This window comes from Sturnira hondurensis, unplaced genomic scaffold (assembly GCF_014824575.4).
Source record: "Sturnira hondurensis isolate 20B ecotype Veracruz unplaced genomic scaffold, ASM1482457v3 Scaffold0019216, whole genome shotgun sequence".
Lineage (NCBI taxonomy): Eukaryota > Metazoa > Chordata > Mammalia > Chiroptera > Phyllostomidae > Sturnira > Sturnira hondurensis.
The window spans coordinates 281,117-299,033 of record NW_028091847.1 but is presented as its reverse complement, the minus strand read 5'-3'; the positions used below and the strand labels follow the sequence as shown (position 1 = coordinate 299,033).

The following is a 17,917-nucleotide window of genomic DNA, read 5'->3' as shown; positions in this document are numbered from 1 at the left end:
ACTAATTAGGGGTGTGCCATTTCACTTCCCCCAAATCCTCCAAACTCGTGAGCCCTATTCACTCAGGGGCATGTATGGGTGAGGAGAGGGTGAAATGTCAAGAGATCTACGCACCTGGGCCTGTGAAGTGAAAAGAGCTTCTCTTCAACTGCTCCTTTGTACCACTGGTGTCTGATGAGGAGAACAAAGCAGCAACACTATCCTACACTTGGAAATCTAGACCTGTCAGAAATCGGGAAAGATTATAACCCTGGAGTCCAACACACCTGGGTTTGCATCTCATCCATGACATTTCCGAGATTTGTGGTCTTAAGCACATTACTCATTTGTACTTAATCTGTCTGAGTCCAAGTTTCCTCAGCTGGAAAATCGAAATAGTGATATCACCTTACAAAGAAGGATGAGACATAATGAATACATATTTCCTAGCAGCGCCTGGCTCATCGGGTTTTATGGATGTTAATTGCCTTTCTTTCTTCTTTATCAAACACAGGTAAATGTACCATTAGTGCCTCATATAATAGAGAAAGGGGTTTAAGATTAGAGAAGGCATGAATTTAGGGATGAAAAATCTTAGACCTCAGTTTAAGGAAGAAGATGGAAGGTAATATAATGCTTTTCAGAACCAGTTATAAAAGATGAAATGATGTAAATTTTCACTTCCACCCCTAAGAAGCAATTAATGAACAAAGCAGAAAACTATGCCATGGGAGCTTTCTGGCAACTTCTGCTTGCAGGTGTTAGGAGTGGCTGTGTGCACGAGCTAGATTAGGATACTGGAGAGGTTGGCAAATGAGCACAGAGTTAGTCATGTGGCTGAATGTGTTTAATAAATTATAGTTCAACTGGAGAGACTGACCTCCCTGAGTGAAGCACTTTGAGCTAGACAAAAACAGAAAACAGAAACCAGCCCTCACTAAAGAAGAAAAAATTGTTTGATTTGATTGACATTGTTTTGATCAGAGCATGAAATCACATGCTGAGTTTTGCTAGGTGAACAAGACATTCTGTTGTTGATGGAATCATATGCATTTACACAGTCCTCCAATCATTCACTAGGTGTGACTTTTAACTATATAAATAGATCTACTCTCAAACTTAATCTTCCTCCCACCTCCATCCATCTTCAAAATGAAATAACAGATTTTCCTCATTTTTTTCAATGGAAATGTCATTCTCCAGATTCAGTATGCTTGATAATTGATATTATTTACCTCCAACCTCATTCCACCTCTAAAATTGGCATATCAAATCAGAAACCAATGCACCAAATTTTGTTTTGTATTATCTGTCAGCTCTGTCCTTGTGACAGACCTCCAGTTTGGGGGTAACAGCCTCCTCCCCAGCCTCAGCAAATGCCTCCAGTCTTTATAACTTCCTCACCCCATTTCCATCAGCTCTGCATATGAGCACTTTACAAAAGCTACTGGTTTCAATTATTCTCTTTCTCAAGGACCAACAATTGCTTCCTATTGACTATCAGTTTGTGTCTAATTTCTTTTCCAGGCATTCAAGGTCCTTATCATCTAGACTGATATAATCTCCCACTAGTTTTGGACAAGACAGTGAAAAACTCAGGACTAGGGATAATAATGGCCATGCATTCTTTCTGCTGACAGTTGGGATGCTGGGCTAGAAAGAAAGCAAACTGTCAATACTAGACCCAACTTCCTGGGTCATGATTCGTCACATGCTGAAAGGAAGAGTTCATGTCTAGTAATGAAAGGCTTGTATCTTGTAAGTGGGGGTGGGTCAAAGAAGTGGACTCATTCCATGAATGTATAAGAAAGTGCAGATTTTCGGGTAAAAAAAAAAGACAAACACAAGAGGGGAGGTGCCTGGTGACACATACAATCACACACATGTCTATAGGATTATAAAGAGTATAAGAAACTGTATGTATGGGCTGAGATGTCTACATGGCAACATGGCTTTGGACCCAAAATTGGTTTACGATGGGAATTTACGATCCTAAAGCACCTAGAGCACCTAGAATACCTTATGCATGAGCAAAAAAGGGCAAGGAACATATGCAATTTTGCCGTGAGCATTTTCTATAGGCCACTTGGCCACAAGGAGGAAAGACAGAGTGCATTCTTGGCCACTACTATTGTGGCACAAAGGAAGTTGAAGCAGTGAAAGAGAACTTGTACTGGCTGAACATTTACAGAAAGCCTCATTTGGCTAAAAATAGAGCACCATACAAATGTTGTTATTTCCCTTCTTGACATGGAGTCATGAAGCTTAACTGGATCAACTCCTCTGCTTTTCATTCTGACCAACAGAAAGACCCTGTTTGCTGAAGTAAGCAAAAGAGACATTTTAGGAGAAAAAAGCCATTCCAACTCCAAGGTCATGATTGCCCAGAAAGAGAAGCCTGGCTATAATAAATAGCTAGAAACTCTAGATTAAGGCTAAGACAAGAGGGAAAAGAAATGGTCTTTTCAAATACACACACACACACACAAACAGTGCCTGCAGCACTAATCCATAGTTTTATATCTGATAAGAACATTTAGAAATATGGAGAGGAAACACACACAATCCAGGAATACATAGGCAGGTGGCACAAATGTACATGAATTATATCATGGAAAAATAGCATGAAATGGTCTGAAAATAGTAAGAGGCATAAACAAACAAAAACTATCAGCCCCCCAGAAAAGATTAGGGGAAGTTTGGGAAGTGGACTGGTTAATTTCAGAGCAAGAAGAGCAAAGAATAGTTTGGACTACTGTTTGGGAATAAGGATGGCCAGGAGAACTTCTAGTGGAGGTTATTGAACACTTTTATTAATCTTTGAAGACTTCATTAATCTTTGAAAACAGCAAAATCCAAAGGACTAGCAGCAAGCAAATATAATCTTATTTTCCATGATCAAGAAATGGAAAACTAGCCCTGGCTGGTGTAGTTCAGTGGATTGAGCGCGGGCCTGCCAACCAAAGCATTGCTGGTTCGATTCCCAGTCAGGGCACATGCCTGGGTTGCAGGCCAGGTCCACAGAATGGAGTGCAACCACACACTGATGTTTCTCCCCCTCTTTTTCCTTCCCTTCTCCTCTCTCTAAAAATAAAATAAATAAAATATTTTAAAAAATGGAAAACTAATCTTAGCCGAAAATCCATATTATATTATAAAATGGCTCTAAAATAAAAATCACATATAATCTTACCACCAACCATAACCACAATTAATATTTTGCTATAAATTCTTTCTAGAATTTTCCCATGTATAGATGCATGCATTTTAATTTTTAAAACTTCTTATTTTCAAAAAAATTTTCTCTTAACAGTACATGGTGGGCATTATTTGGTGTTATTAAACATTCTTCTATGAAATATTGTTTTCCATGCTGCATAATATTTTATTGTGTAAATGGACCATAATTCATTACTTGTCCCCCATTTAGTTATTTTTTATTAGCCATTTCTAATGGCTAAGGCTATGAAATTTACTATTTCTGTTTTGAAGAACTTGCTGAGGTTTTATTTGTAACCTAATACAGAATTAATTCTTGTAAATGTTCTGTAAGCCCTGGAAAAGAAATTTCATCCTTTGTGTTTTAGGTATTATGCAACACAAACACACATGTTACATAATACCTAGAATACAATTAGGCAGCACGTATGCAAGTATATCTATTAAAATGGAATATATATACGTGGAAATATATATTCCACCATACATGGAAATATATGCTTCAATAAATGTTGATAGATGATGAAAAGCTCATGTTCCATACAACAACCAATGATGGAGAAAGATTTCAAGTTCTACTCTCAGGCTTTTATTTATCAAGTGATCAAACAGGAAATAATATAAATACAAAAATTGTGTAATATAATGAATACAATTATAAGCACACACACACAAGGTCCGTCCAGAAAAAGTCCTACCATTGTTAATATAATTAGAGTGGTTTGTGTGACATCAATTAACCTGGCAGCCAAGGAGAGTGGACTGGAATGCACATGTGTGAACAATGATGACTTCACTGTACTAGTCAGTGGGGGTGGTAAATGTTATTGAATGAACATGTGTACTGTGTGGCCATCACATTCAAAATAATTGAGCCAGTAGAGCAATGAATTTACTTCACATTTTGTGTTAAGCTTGAACATTCCTTCACAGAAAATATTTGGATGATTCAGAAGGCTGCAGCTAAGGGTAACTAGTGATTGGCAGCTTCATCACAACAAAGCACCTTCTCATACATCATGTCTCATGCAGAGGTTTTTGGCAAAACATCAAATCACACAGCTGACTCAGTCCCCATACAGTCCAGATTTGGTGCCCTGCAGATTCTAGCTTTTCCAAATACTAAAATCATATCTGAAAGGAAAGAGATTTCAGACCGCTGCTGAGATTCAGGAAAACACGACAGGGCCGCTGATGGCCAGTGTGAGGTCCCAAGGTGCCTATTTTGAAGGGGACTGAGGCATCATTGTCCTATGTACAATGTTTCTTGTATCTTCTTCAATAAATATATCTATTACAGAGATATAATATGAAGATATTCATATAATATATTTATATAAAATTTTCATATTACATGGGTGCCTACTTTCTGGACAAACCTTGTATCTATACTCTTTCCTTTCTTTCCCATTTTTTCTGTCCCATTTGGTTTGAAATAACATATATTTAAAGTTAGCTTTTAACCTAACATGTCTCTTGGTCTTTTAGTAGAAACAAGTAAACCATTCACCCTTAATGTGGTAATAAGTTTGACCTTACTTCTACATCTTATTTCATACTTTCCTTTTTTATGTTAACTTGCTATTTATTAGTTTTTAATATTGGCTATAATAGTCCTAATATTCCTCTTAATTTTGAAGTTAAACATACAATTTCTAGTTTTATGTGCATTTGTTCTCTTTCTCACTTAAAATGTATTTAAACTTATATTTATCTATATGAACAATGAAACAATATTCAATGTTTCCCACAGTATAAGATGAGAAATTTAGCACTTGAATTTTTTCTGGAGTAATCTGAGTTTTTAGCCCCCAAATATTTTAAATTTCTCATGTATCTTTTTCATTAAGAATTTTTCTGACAGTTGCATCGTTTTGTAACCATATTAATAACATTTAAACATTAGGTCTATATTTGAATGGTTTCAATGTTCACCTCATGTCTTTTATGTCAATCATATCTTCTCCATTCCCCAAATTTAATGTTCATTAATTTCCTTCTGACCAGCATATATTGAGTAAATACTTTTTTCAGTAAAGAATTTTAGTGGTCGACATTCTGAGTATTTTTCTTGTCTGAGAATATCTTTCCTTTTTCCTCACATATTACTGAATACAGCATTCTGAGTCATAATATTATTACATCAAAATTCTATAACCATAAATCAACTTCCTTCTAACACTCAGTGTTATAAAGTCTGACACATGCTTTTCAAAAGACAAGATAATTATTTTTCTGATTGTATACTAATAGATTATTTGTTTAAATTAATAACTTTCACTAGATATACCTTTAATATTTCCTGAGACACATGAACTATTTTGAACTGAAATCAGAAAAAAATGAATGTTTTTATTATAACTCATGTTCCATTTCCTTTTCCCCTGAAAAATTCTGGTTTTTATACTTAATGTGTTGAATTGTAGCTTCATTCTTTCTCTTAGCATTTCATTTATTTATGTGTATATCAGTACTGTAAGAATTTACACTCATCTTTAGTTTTATGCATTATTCTAATGTTTATGTTTCCATTACGTGATTTTAATTCAACATGATAGTTTTCATTTTAAAGGAGGCAAAGTTTCCTAATCTCATTCTTCTCCCTTTTGACAGTTTCTGCCATGTCTTCTTAATCTCTGTAACTTGAAGATTTTAAAAGTTTTTCTCTTTTATTATAGTGTCTATTTTAGAGGTAGACAATACTTTCACATTCTTAGATGTCTCCTTTAGAACTGATAAAGACTCTTAATGAACTTCCACGTGTTTACTGAAAGTGAGTCCTATGCTGAGTGTAGACAAGGCATGTTTGAGGAGGCACTAATGTGATTGAGAAGTGTTTTCTATCACCTATATGTATATGTGTGTGTATATATGTATGTGTATACATAAATATGCATAAACACACATATATGTACATACACATTTACTTTTTAAAAATGATGGTAAAATATGCATAACATACATCTTGCCATGTTAACCATTTTTAAGTGTACTTCAGTGGCACTAAGTACATTCATGTTGTTGTGCAACCACCACCACCCCATCTACCTGCAGAGCTTTTTTCATCTTGCAAACGAAAACTCTGTATGGCTCATGATGACACCTCATTCCCCCCTCCCACCAGCCCTTGGCAACTACCATTCTATTTACTGTCTATAAATTTGACTGTTCTAGTAACTAACTGTAGAAATGATCCTTGAAAGTAGTCTTAAATTTGACTATTCTAAATACCCCACATAAATGGAATCGTATAGTATTTGTCTTTTTGTGATTGGTTTGTTCCACTTAGCATAACATCTTCCAGATTCATCCAGAAAGAGCATTTTTTTCATGTGATCATTGGCCATTTGTGTGTCTTTGGAGAAAAGTATCTTTCATATCTGTTGTCCATTTTTGAATCAGATTGCTGTTGTGTTTTAGGAGTTCTCTACATAGTCTGAATATTAATCCTCTTTCAGATGTGTGATTTACAAATATTTTCTCCCATTCTTTGCAGCCCCTGCCACCTTAATTTAGAGATGCTAGTGACATTTTTCTAGGAGTCCCTTCCTTTTCATCTCCAGGCCAACTTTTCCTTCCACTCCTGTGACTTATATATAGGTTGGTTGGGCTTTCTTTCAATTCACTCTTCTGTACTATCTTTATCATGGAATGTTGTCAAAATTTCTAACATGTGGGTTATATGGTACACCTTCGGGTTGTCAGTACTGTGATAAATATCCTAAAATATTTTATGAATCACTATTTTGGTTATTTCAAAAATTAGGGGAGTAGGTGGGTAGAAGTTAAATGTGTATTCTTCATTTCCCATTTTTAAGGCCACATTTCTCAAAAGTGGTAGACCTGAACCAAAATCCTCCTGGGTGCTGGTGAAAATGTTGATCCTGGGGCCCCACACTACACCTCTGAATCATAATCTCTGAGGGAGAGTCTCCGAGCAATTCTAATATAAGTGAAAATTCAGCAACTGCTGGGTTGAGTGCTGTTTTGTGAGCACTTAGAAGAGACAGCAATGAACCCTTGGAACCCCCAAGGTTCACACGGAAATCATAGCAGGTGATTCTTAACATCTTTTTGACAGGCATATAAGTTATGTAACTCAGAAATGTGGTAGACAGTAGTTGTATCCAGGATATCTGACGAGGTTTCCCATGATTCTTTTCTCCAAGGTTCTCCTGGAAGGCATGAGGGAGAAATATCTGTACAGTGCAAAGACGGTGATAACTGCAGGCAAGACCAGGCTGGTGTGCAGTGCGCGGTGTAGGATCTCATGCTTTGGAGTGGTTTTTAGAGAAATTGTAATGCACTCATAGGAGATTTTCCAGAGGAGCTATGGAATTAAAAACCCTGTAATTTGAGAAAGTAGTGAGGAAATCTCTTGTTTAGTAATGTTTCTTAACTCTGCTGAACACTGTGTCACTTGGGGACCCTTAAAAAACTACTCAATCCCAGGCCCCAACCCCAGACCAATTAAATCAGCAACTTCCCACGTAAGAACCACAACTGCTATTTTTGCAAAGCTCCCTGGGTTATTTTAATGTTTAACCGGAGTTGAGGACCACGGTTCTAGAAAAAAAGGATCATGTTTTCAAATTTGCGAAGCTCACATGTGGAAGAGGAATACAAGCATTTCTGTAACAAATGCCATGCCTGACTGTTCACCTGGCAGAAGTGGACATTGGTCCAGCTGAGCCAGCAAATGGTTACTGCCACAGCTCACCAGCCAAGCCCAGGCACTCAGTGCTATGAGTAGTTTCCTCCCCTTATTAAAGAAGCATGGGACTCCTTGACTTGGGCCTTCAGACACTGGCAATACATGGATGGAGATAAGTAAAAACTGACTCTTCCATGATCTCATCTGGTCTAGTGGTTTCACCTACTACTTATGCTGATTGCTCCATAATCTGGGTCTCTAGCCACATGGCTCATCTATCAACCACGTCCCCATCTGGATCTCTCACTGACGACTCACATGTAACATGCCTTGAAATGAATCATTATCTAACCCTGTTCTTGCTTCTGTTTCTTGTGGTTGATGGGGCAACTGCTGTCCCAAGCACACAAGGCAGAGCCTGGGAATTACCCTTAGTTCCTCTGCCTCCCTCACTATCCTTGCACCTACTTCATTACCAGTTCTTTCCTGATTCTATGCCTCCCTCCATCTGAACTACCTTAGTCCTCATGTTACTTAAATTCTCAAAACAGCCTCTCAGTTTGCTCCCTGCTTCAGGTCTTCTTTCCTTCCGACACTGCAGTAGAGGAGTTGCTCTAAGTTAAAATCTGACCATGTCAGTTCCCACTTAATTTCTCAGTGCCCCCGCCACACTCTGTGAGGAAAGAACCACACTCTTTACCTTAACAGACAAGACCCTCTTGCTCACATTTCCAGACTCATCTCCCAACATTTCTCAACATAACACTAAACTATAGACAAGGACTGCCTCTGAGCCTTTGTGTACACTGTTCCTTCTACTTGGAGTGCATTACCCACACACACTTCATTTAACTTCTATCAATCCTTTAAATTTCAGCTTAAATTCATCTACTCCAGGGAGTATTACCTGACCTCTTCGGTCCAATACCTTCCTCCTCTGACTCTCATCTAGAGATAATGCTACATGATGTCTGATTCTGACTCTGTTCCATAAAGTTCCACCCAGCTCGTGGAAACCCAGTTGATCCAAATCCCAGAAACTAGCCCTATGCCTAGTGCAGAGGGGTGCTCAATACCCAGGGTGGGGCAGAAGTAGGTTTACAGTTGTTCCTATGGAAATCAACACAACAACTAATAAATAATAATACAAAAATTCTGTGATTTGCTTAGTGTTGGTGAAATGATTGAGTGAATCTTCTCAGGGGCACATTTGTGTGATTTAAGAATGAGGAACAGTGGGGGCTTCCTCAACTGTAGGAAAATATGGCTCCTGGCTTCTTAATTGTTGGGAAAGATCACTTTGTTGTCAGCCACAACGTGGCTGGACATCTATGGCATGAGAAAAGAAAGGAGACCGACTTCCACCAATGGCTATTCTTGGCTAGGTTCTGGGGATCATGGACACATTGCTGATGAAACCTTGGTATGGGGACTGTGGGGGACTGGCTGAGAGCACCCATTTTGTGTGGCTCTCAGAGATACTGGGAAGAACACTCTGGCCTTCTGGGAGATTGAGAGAGCTTTTTCTAGTTCTTTTTCTCAGACAAGCAGAGGCCCAAGGCAGCTGGTGAGGTGCCACAGCCTGCTGTCCCAGAGCAGAGAGGTGGAGAAATGCATCCAGGAATGAAAACATTTGGGCCAAACATTTCAAGCATTTTAACATTTTAGGGTCAAAATGGCCTTGTTGACCTCTGGCCTCTTGGAACGTTAACACCAGATCAGCTATCAGGAAAATGAGAGCTTAGTTCCTATGTAGAAGATGCTGTTTATGCCTTAAGTGAGGAGAAAACTTATTCAGGCAGACCACACAGAAAGGAGTGATGGGTCCAAATGATTAGCTGGGCAGGCAAGGCTGGGGTTTACCAGCTGCTGTGTGGCCACTGAGTTTTACCTTTTATCCCTTTTCTTGCCATAGTTGACTTTTCTAGATCACAGCTGTTGCTTCGGTAAAATCACACTAGTGAAACGAGGCTGATGACATCCGTGCTGCTTGCCTCACACCTATGACTGGAATCAGGAGGGGCAATAGATAGGAACACGTTGTTTTCTAAGTGTGGTACACGTGTAAAAGATACTTATTATCATTGTGATTTTAACTATTTCAACAGTCTTTCCTACTTGAACTGTTTCTTTCCGGGCTCCTGCCCTAAAATGGACAGGGCTCCATTTCCCACTTGGAAAATAAATGCTCTCTTCCTTTCTCTGTTTAAATCATGATCAGGGCAGAATCTTTCATTGATACTGAGGTATCAGTGACTTCAGAGGTTTATTCCAAGAGAAACAAAAATAGCCACTTCACAGAAAATGAGAAAACAAATCCTCTGGCTTCTTCAGAAACAGAGACGAAAAGGAGTTATGTCCTGGGGAAAAGTGGGAGACCTGGGTTCCTGTCGGAGCTGTGTGACCCAGGCAGGGCACTTCCCCTTTGGATGGAGGATTCCTCATTTTGAAGAGGAATCAAAGGCCTGGGATCAGATGCTCTCTCGACTTCTCCCCGCCATTTTTAATGATGCCAGAGACTCTTAGATCCATTGCAAATTAATACAAGTCTTTTGGAATAATTGGGTAATATCCCAAGGTGCTAGGACAACATGCAAGTGAGATGACTAGACCGCTCTCTGTAATCTGTTCAGAATCACAGAGTAAGGAAGATGGAAATTCAGAATCACTACCACCATCACCAACCACCATCATTACCACCAATAGCAGCCACCACTATCGCCACCAACCACAACCACCACCCTCACCAGATCTATAACCACCATCAGCACACAGTCACCATCATCACTATCACCACTACCACCCTCATCACTACTATCACCACCACACTGTGCTATCACCATCACCACAATCACCACCAACCACCACCATCACCACTAATAACCATGACCTCATTACCACCATCACCACCACCACTGTCATTACCATCATCACTACCACCCCTACCACCATCACTTTCATGGCAATATACAGTTCTATTTTTTTAATGGGAAACATAACTTACAAAATTTTTTTAACTTATAGGGTTGATATTAATCCCAATAAACATTCTGGGATAAGATGTGTAGTAAGATGTTAGGACTAAAGTCATCAAAACACTTTTTGCCAGACTAACAAAATTGCTTATTTGACAATGTTATTGAGTAGGCGGATCAGGGAAATACCTGTGATAGAGAGTATGTGAACTATATTAAGACCTTTGATAAGATTCTTCTGATATTTTTTGAAAAAAATGAATAAATATGGGCCAAGTGATAGTGGAATAAATTTTCTAAAAGAGTGTTGTTTAGTTATTGAATTAATAACTATTTCAGGAGCATGTAGTGGAATGCCTCAGAATCACGTAGTTCATCATTTTTATCGATGACTCAGTTGAAGAGGTCATGCTCATCAGATTTGAGGATGACAGGGAACCAACCAGATGAGACAGTAACTAACAGAATCAAAACCAGAAATATCTGAGCAAGCTGGCAAGATAGACTTAAATGAACAAGATAAAATTAGGAATAAATGCAAGGGTTCTGTATTTGGGTCACAAGCAGCATCTGTACAAGCATGGAGTGGGGGAGGGGGCAGATGATACACAGTTCAAGAACAAGTTTAAAAGAGAACTGAGTTTTTTGTTTTCTTTTTAGTTAATACTAAACTTAACATGTATTACTGGTATAGATTCCTAATTCAACCTTACAGGATTTCAACAGAAATATGAAATATAGAAAAAGGAAAATAATATTCTTACTCTACTTCGTGCTGATTAGGCCTCCCTTGAGATTTTGTATTTTATTTGTTAAGAATGAAGACATTAGAGAATGCTGGTACCAGAGTGATAATGACAGTAATGATGCTGGAACCCACAGCCTATGAGGCAGGATGGAGCAGTGGAAAGGGCACTGGCCAGCGAGTGGGGAGCCAGGCATTTGGCTGTGAGATCCTGACCGAGCAAGCACTTCTCGAGCTGATGACAGGCCTCCCTGGGTAGAAACACGGATGGTGGGAGTTGGCTGGCCTGTTCTGCTGAGGAGGTTTTGGCTCTCTGGTTAGGCCACACTATGAGTGTGTTCCTTTCTCCCCACCTTACCCATTGAAGGATAGGGCCTCTTAAACCTCCAGGCAAGATTTTACACTCTTGAAAGGCCATTAACATTTGCAAATTACACCAAGTCTTTCCCTTGGAAAATCATAGAGGCCTGAGTTAAAACTCAGCCTGTCCTACTACCTCTGTGACCACTTGAATTTTCTGAGACTCACTGTCCTTGTTTGTGAAATAGAATCAATCCCAAATTCTGTATGATGTGAATATTGAGTGAGACAATGCATATACAAAATATAGCACAATGTGGGGCACAACGTAGATGTCCACTAAATTGTGTTGCTTGTGTTACTACTACATTTACTACCACCACCCCTCTTTTTTATTTCTCCCCCTCCTCCTCTGCTGGCCAGGCACTGTGCTGGTCTTAGGGGGTAGAGTAGAAAGAAAATTCGTGCTTCCTGCCTGCACCAAGCTTACAGTCTGACCAGCACTGTCCAGCTGAACTTTCTGCAATTGAAAAATTCCACATGCGTATTCTCCAATATGGTAGCCAACAGCCACATGTGGCAATTAAGCACTGGAAATGTAACCGATGTGACTGAGGAACTGAATTTTAAATTTCATTGAATTTGAATGAATTAAATGAAAATGGAAATAGTCCCAGGTGGAAATAGACAGCATAGCTCTAGACACCTTTCGGGTACATTTCTGAGACTGGCCAATAAAGATGCATCAGAAGAGAAATGCATGTAAAGCACCAGCATAGTACCTGGAAGATTCTCTTACGTGTTCAGTCATCACATAATTATCTACTGTGCATAAGTCCTATCTCAGGTGCTGTGGGTACACTGCTGGCTGTACCTTCCTGGAGCTCACTGTCCAGTAGGGGATATACAGACAAATTCTTTTACCATAAAAAGGTAAGTGTATGCACAGGTGCTACAGGTGCAGCAGAGAGAGGTCTGCAACCAGATGAGCAATTGGAAGGACGTTTTAAGACCTGAGCAATCTTGAATAAGTAGATCTCATAGTGGGGGCTCAATGGGTACTTATTCCATTTACAACAACAGGTTATATTCCAGAGCCACTAAACCCACAGCTGGTAGCACAGGTGGCCATGAGGAAAACCGGGGAAATCTCATAGCTGGGGCCAATTTGGTTTCTTTGAAAACTTCCCCCGTCTTTTGGTATTGTTCGATTCCATTTCTCTTCTGTGGCCACAGTTCTGTCGCCTGCGGACATTTTTATGATGTGCACAACCTTATTTTTTCCTGTTTTATTGGCAGTCACTAACCATGAGTGATTTGGGGAGGGGGAAGTGAACTCTGTTACACATGAAGTGACATCAACTCCGACTGTGGTTTGGCTGTGGAATTCGGATACTTACTATAAACAAACAGCTCTGTGAACACAGCAAATCTGTGAAGAAACTGCTACAGATCAGTTGGGCTGGCTGAATATGGCTGTGATAGTGATGCCCGTTCACAGGAGCGAGCAAGGGCTGTTCTAATTGCTTGGGTGGAGAAGGGGGATCTTTGGCCCATTTACATATTTTACACAATAGTTCAAAGTTGATATGTGACATCAAGAGAGAATTCTGCAGCTGACATATGTTCACATAAAGACAGGCAGAGCTTTATATTGTATGGTTTTGATTATCATACTTGTGCATGTAAAGCAAGACTATCTGTGTGGCTCCTTCTCCCATGAGACTAGAGAGATGCTCAAGTAGCCTGGCTTGGTTGCGTGAGGCCCTGATCTATGTGAGACCCTAGAGGGTACCTGTTTTGACTGCAGCAGAGTTGCCTTTGCTGGATGGAGGTGTACACTGACGTAGCCTGTTTGAGAAGCAGCTTGTCCTATATACCAGGGGCCTTAAAACATTTATGTCCTTTGGCTCAGTCATTCTACTTCTGGGAATCTATCCAAAGGAAGTATTTGCAAATGTGTACAACAAAGACTTTACCTAGGATACTGTACAGTTATCTGTAGTTGCTAAAGACAGGAAACAACTTAAATGACTTACAGTGTGATAATGTGCAGTTATGAAGATGATGTTCATGAAGGACTTTTTGTACCAGGAGGCAGAAAAACAGCTACAGAAGTTAAGCAACCACCCAGAAGTCAGACAGACTGGGTTTGAATCTTGGCTTTGCCACTTATTGCTAGTGTGTGACTCAGGCAAGTCACCTAAATGGTGTAGGGTTGATAATACATAATACTTGCCTTAGGAGGACTTCTGAGGATTAAAGACACAATGAATATAAAAATACTTAATACCTGCAAAGTACATGTGTTAGGTACCCAACAAATGTTAAATGTCTGTGGACTGTAAGATTTCATGGCATAAAAATAGATGGCAAGGAAGTATGCTGATATATCGACAGTATGGAATCTGACTGGTCAAATTGCAGGTGCTTTGTTTGATTCTTTGCACACTTTTCAACTTTCCAAATTTCCTACATTCAATATAAATTACTTTTATACTAAAAGAGTGTATCATGATGATGTAACACAATAAGATATATTTTTAAAAGAGTTTGACCACAATAAAACAGTACTTCTCTCTTTCTTCTTCCCTTCCCGGGGAAGAGCTGGAGGCAGCCTTCTGCCCCAGGGATGAGCAGGAGGGAGTAGGGCTTCCTCCTCCGGCAGAGCTCACCTGGGTGGCCCAGACCCCGGGGGGTAGGGGACTGGCTGAATCCCGGGCCACTTGTTGAAGGTGCTCTTCGAGTTGGAGTGGGGGACAGGGAACAGATGTCCTTAGCACATTCTGCTATCTCTGGGAGTCTAGATTCCCAGATGCTCTGATGTTTATCATTTTCTCCCCATGTCTGAGTTAATCTGAACCACACACTAACATAAAATTGTGCGGTGGGAAAGACTCATCTCCTTGTTCCCTGCCTCCAGACCCCTCCCATAAAAATACCTGTAATAACACCTATGTTTACAGCATTGTACATAAACTTTAAGCGAGATTGGCAAAGAAAAGACTTAGATCGGGGCACAACGGGGAATGACAGGAAAGTTGGTCTAATTGAAGCTGCTTTATTTAATGAGTGTAATTAATATTGGAAGTCTTTGGCAAACACAGCCATTTTTAGCACCACAAATGGCAAGGTCCCTCCCCACCTTAGGACATATCTCTGGAATGAGAGGGTCACCAAGCACAAACGTAGGTGTGTGTGTGTGTGTACGTGACCAAACAGTGAGGACATTCGCTCCCTAAGATCTAAAGTCTTTCATTGACAAAGAGGGTAGCCTGTGCTCCAGCAAGTCTCTGTCTGCTGTGTTTTAGACATAGAATCCCAGGCACCGAAATAACAAAGTCGTCCCAGGGACTGGAACCAGAGAGCAGTCCTTGGCCCTGTGTCTAGACGGATGCCCTTCTTCAGTGACACCCCCTGGTCCACACCTCCAGACAAAAGGTGCGTTCCACCAAGCACCCAAAATGAAAGAACGACAAACAGCCCTCCCGGGTCCTCTTCCGGACAGCGAGGTCATCGTATGCTAATGAAGTCAGAAAAGACAAACACGCGGAGCCTGCCTGCGAGCTTGACCGCGGGTTTGTGGTTCGTAGTTCTCCCGCGCGCCACTGCGGCGCAGCCCCAAAACCTCTAGCGCTGCCGCAGACCCTCCTGCCTCCGGGGGTGGAAAGTCGGGGGAAGGGGTCTTGCTCGCCACTTTGAGTTCTGCAGCTGGATCGAGCACATCTGGGTGATGCCTCCTGGTTCCGGGCCCCTGCTTTCCACTGCAATGATGGCGGGGATGGGGGCGGCGCATCAGAATCACCTGTAGGGCTTTTTGAACTCCACAGCTCCCTTCCCAAATTCTAGTCTACTCGCCCAGAGAAAGGAAATCTCAGAATATGCAGGGTGAGGTGGATTGGTGGAGTTTTTAAGCCCACAGGTGATGCTAGATGTGTACCCCTCGACACACACACACACACACACACACACACACACACACGGGCACGCATCTTGTGACTCGGAGACTAAACAGGTCAGCTTTACATTCTCCCCCTGTCCCTTCTCTCTTTCTCTAGCTTGCATTTGTCAACGTATCCGTGTTCTCTTCAGCTTCCTTGAAGCTTCCCTAGCCCAGGAGCTTTTCGGAGTGCCCGAAGTCCTGAAACCCTGCCAGACGGTCAAACGTTAGGAAAAGTGTCCCCCGCTCCTTGCAGCTCCGTGCACCCTGGAGGGAGAGAAACCTGTCCAGTTGCTTCAGCAAACTGCCTGGGGCAAGGCCGCTTCCCGCCTGCACACCTTTGAGGTTTGGAAGGTTCTCCCAGTCCAAGAGGGAGCCTGTGCCCCTCCCTGAGCCGCTCGTGTGCCTTCACCCTAACAGCTGGAGATGTCCTCCTGAAGGCACTTTGGAGCTGGTGGCACCGTCAGGGTGGGCGCTGTGGCCTCGGCTGCAGCTCCTTCCCCTGGCCACGGGACCAGCTCCCTCTTTGCCCTCCTTTTCCAAGTTGCTGCAGCCCACGTACCCAAGCCCAAGCGCCCCCCACCCTCTCCGCTACGCCGGCCACTGTCTTACCTCTCACCAGGCAACACTTGGTTGCGCGGTTCCTCAGAGTGCTCCTTCCTTGGAGCTTATTCCCTTACTTGGGAGGAAAGAAGAACCAAGAGACCGAAAGGGGAGCGGAGCCGGCGTCTGAGCGTCTTCCAGTCCGCGCAGCCCGCTCGGTGAGGGGATGGCAGCCAGAGTGGGCGCCGCGGAGCTCGGGAGGCGCTGCTGGGGTAAGGCAGCGCTAGGGTCTTCTGCCTGCTCGGTTATCCGCGGCTCCGAAGCAGTCCTCCTCCGCTGCCGGCTACTACGGCACTGCGGCGCCCTGCCCCTAGCGGTTTGGTAAGTCCCGCTGCCACTCTCAGCGCTGAGCCCTGCCCCCGAGCGCAGAGCCCGCCCCGACTACACACCCGCGCGCGCGCGCGCGCACACACACACACACACACACACACACACACACGCCACACACAAACGCGAGCGCGCACCCACACGCACACGCATGAATGTGGATCTGCCCTCTGGGAACCCGCGCACCTCTGGTGCAACTTGGGTGCGGGCATGGTTTGGGCACTTTTCACTGGTAGGGCTTCGGTTTGGGAGGAGGAGTTAGCTTAGGAGTTCGGAGAGGTTGCAGCAGTGGGGCTCCGAAGGGCGCCAGAGGCTTTCTGACTCGGGGACGGAGGACAGCTGTTTGACAAATAAAATGACCCATTGGGCATTTCTACAAACCAAAAAAGTCCAGGCTGCCTTAATATCTCGACCCAATAAGAAAGAAAAAATCAAGAAATTCTCTCTGATTCCCAGGAACTGCGTGTCTGTAGTTTCCAAATCCCTCGCTGCTCAGGGGCACATTTCTGACATCTCTGACCTTGGTCGCAAGGGCCTGACGGCTGTTTGAGCTGAAAAGATTTGTCTCTCCTCAGATGTGGTGGAGAACTTCACAGGCCCATCAGAGCCCAGCTCTGAACGCCATGTCAGGTCTCAGAGACTGAGGGTTGTTAATTTCCTTCTCCATTGCTTTTAGATGATTATGGACTGTTCTCCTGCACAGCCAACAGACCACATCTTTTAAAAATGTAGACAAGTACAGAAAAGGCTCTGGGGTGAGGGGTAAGGGATGAGGGCCAACACTGGTCAAGGCACCAGGGACTTGTTGCTTCTTCTCTTTCCATGACGTGTATGTCCTCGTGGGCCAGTAGTGGTGATGGTGACACTACCTCAGGCATGTCACACCAGCAGGATGACTTCTGTCCATTGCACACCACATTTAGAGTCATCAGGAATTTGGACTCTCATCTGTAAAATATGTGGAGTTTACCAGTTCCCCCAGCTGAGAATTCTTTTCCACCAGCAGGCAGTGAAGGTCCCCGGTCAGGACTGCAGCCAAGAAAAGCTTTCTGCAGATGCAGAGGCGCCAAGGGGCCCTGGGTGTCTGGGCATGTGAGGGAAGAAGCCTCAAACATGAATGTCAAATGTCCCTGAGGACCCTGCTGGTCAGTGTCCATATTGGGTCATCTGTAGGC

The 17,917-nt window shown here is 42.3% G+C and overlaps 1 protein-coding gene across 3 annotated transcripts in view; it reads right to left on the bottom strand.

Annotated features, from left to right (window-relative positions):
- DGKG (diacylglycerol kinase gamma) overlaps nt 1-16,700 on the bottom strand; it is a 178,500-nt gene extending 161,800 nt beyond the window's left edge. For all 3 annotated transcript variants that reach the window (XM_037027529.1, XM_037027530.1, XM_037027531.1), the window contains exon 1: nt 16,425-16,700. The gene's annotated coding sequence lies outside the window, so the exon portion shown is untranslated. The remainder of the gene's footprint in view (nt 1-16,424) is intronic.
- Between the last annotated feature and the right edge of the window lie 1,217 nt (nt 16,701-17,917).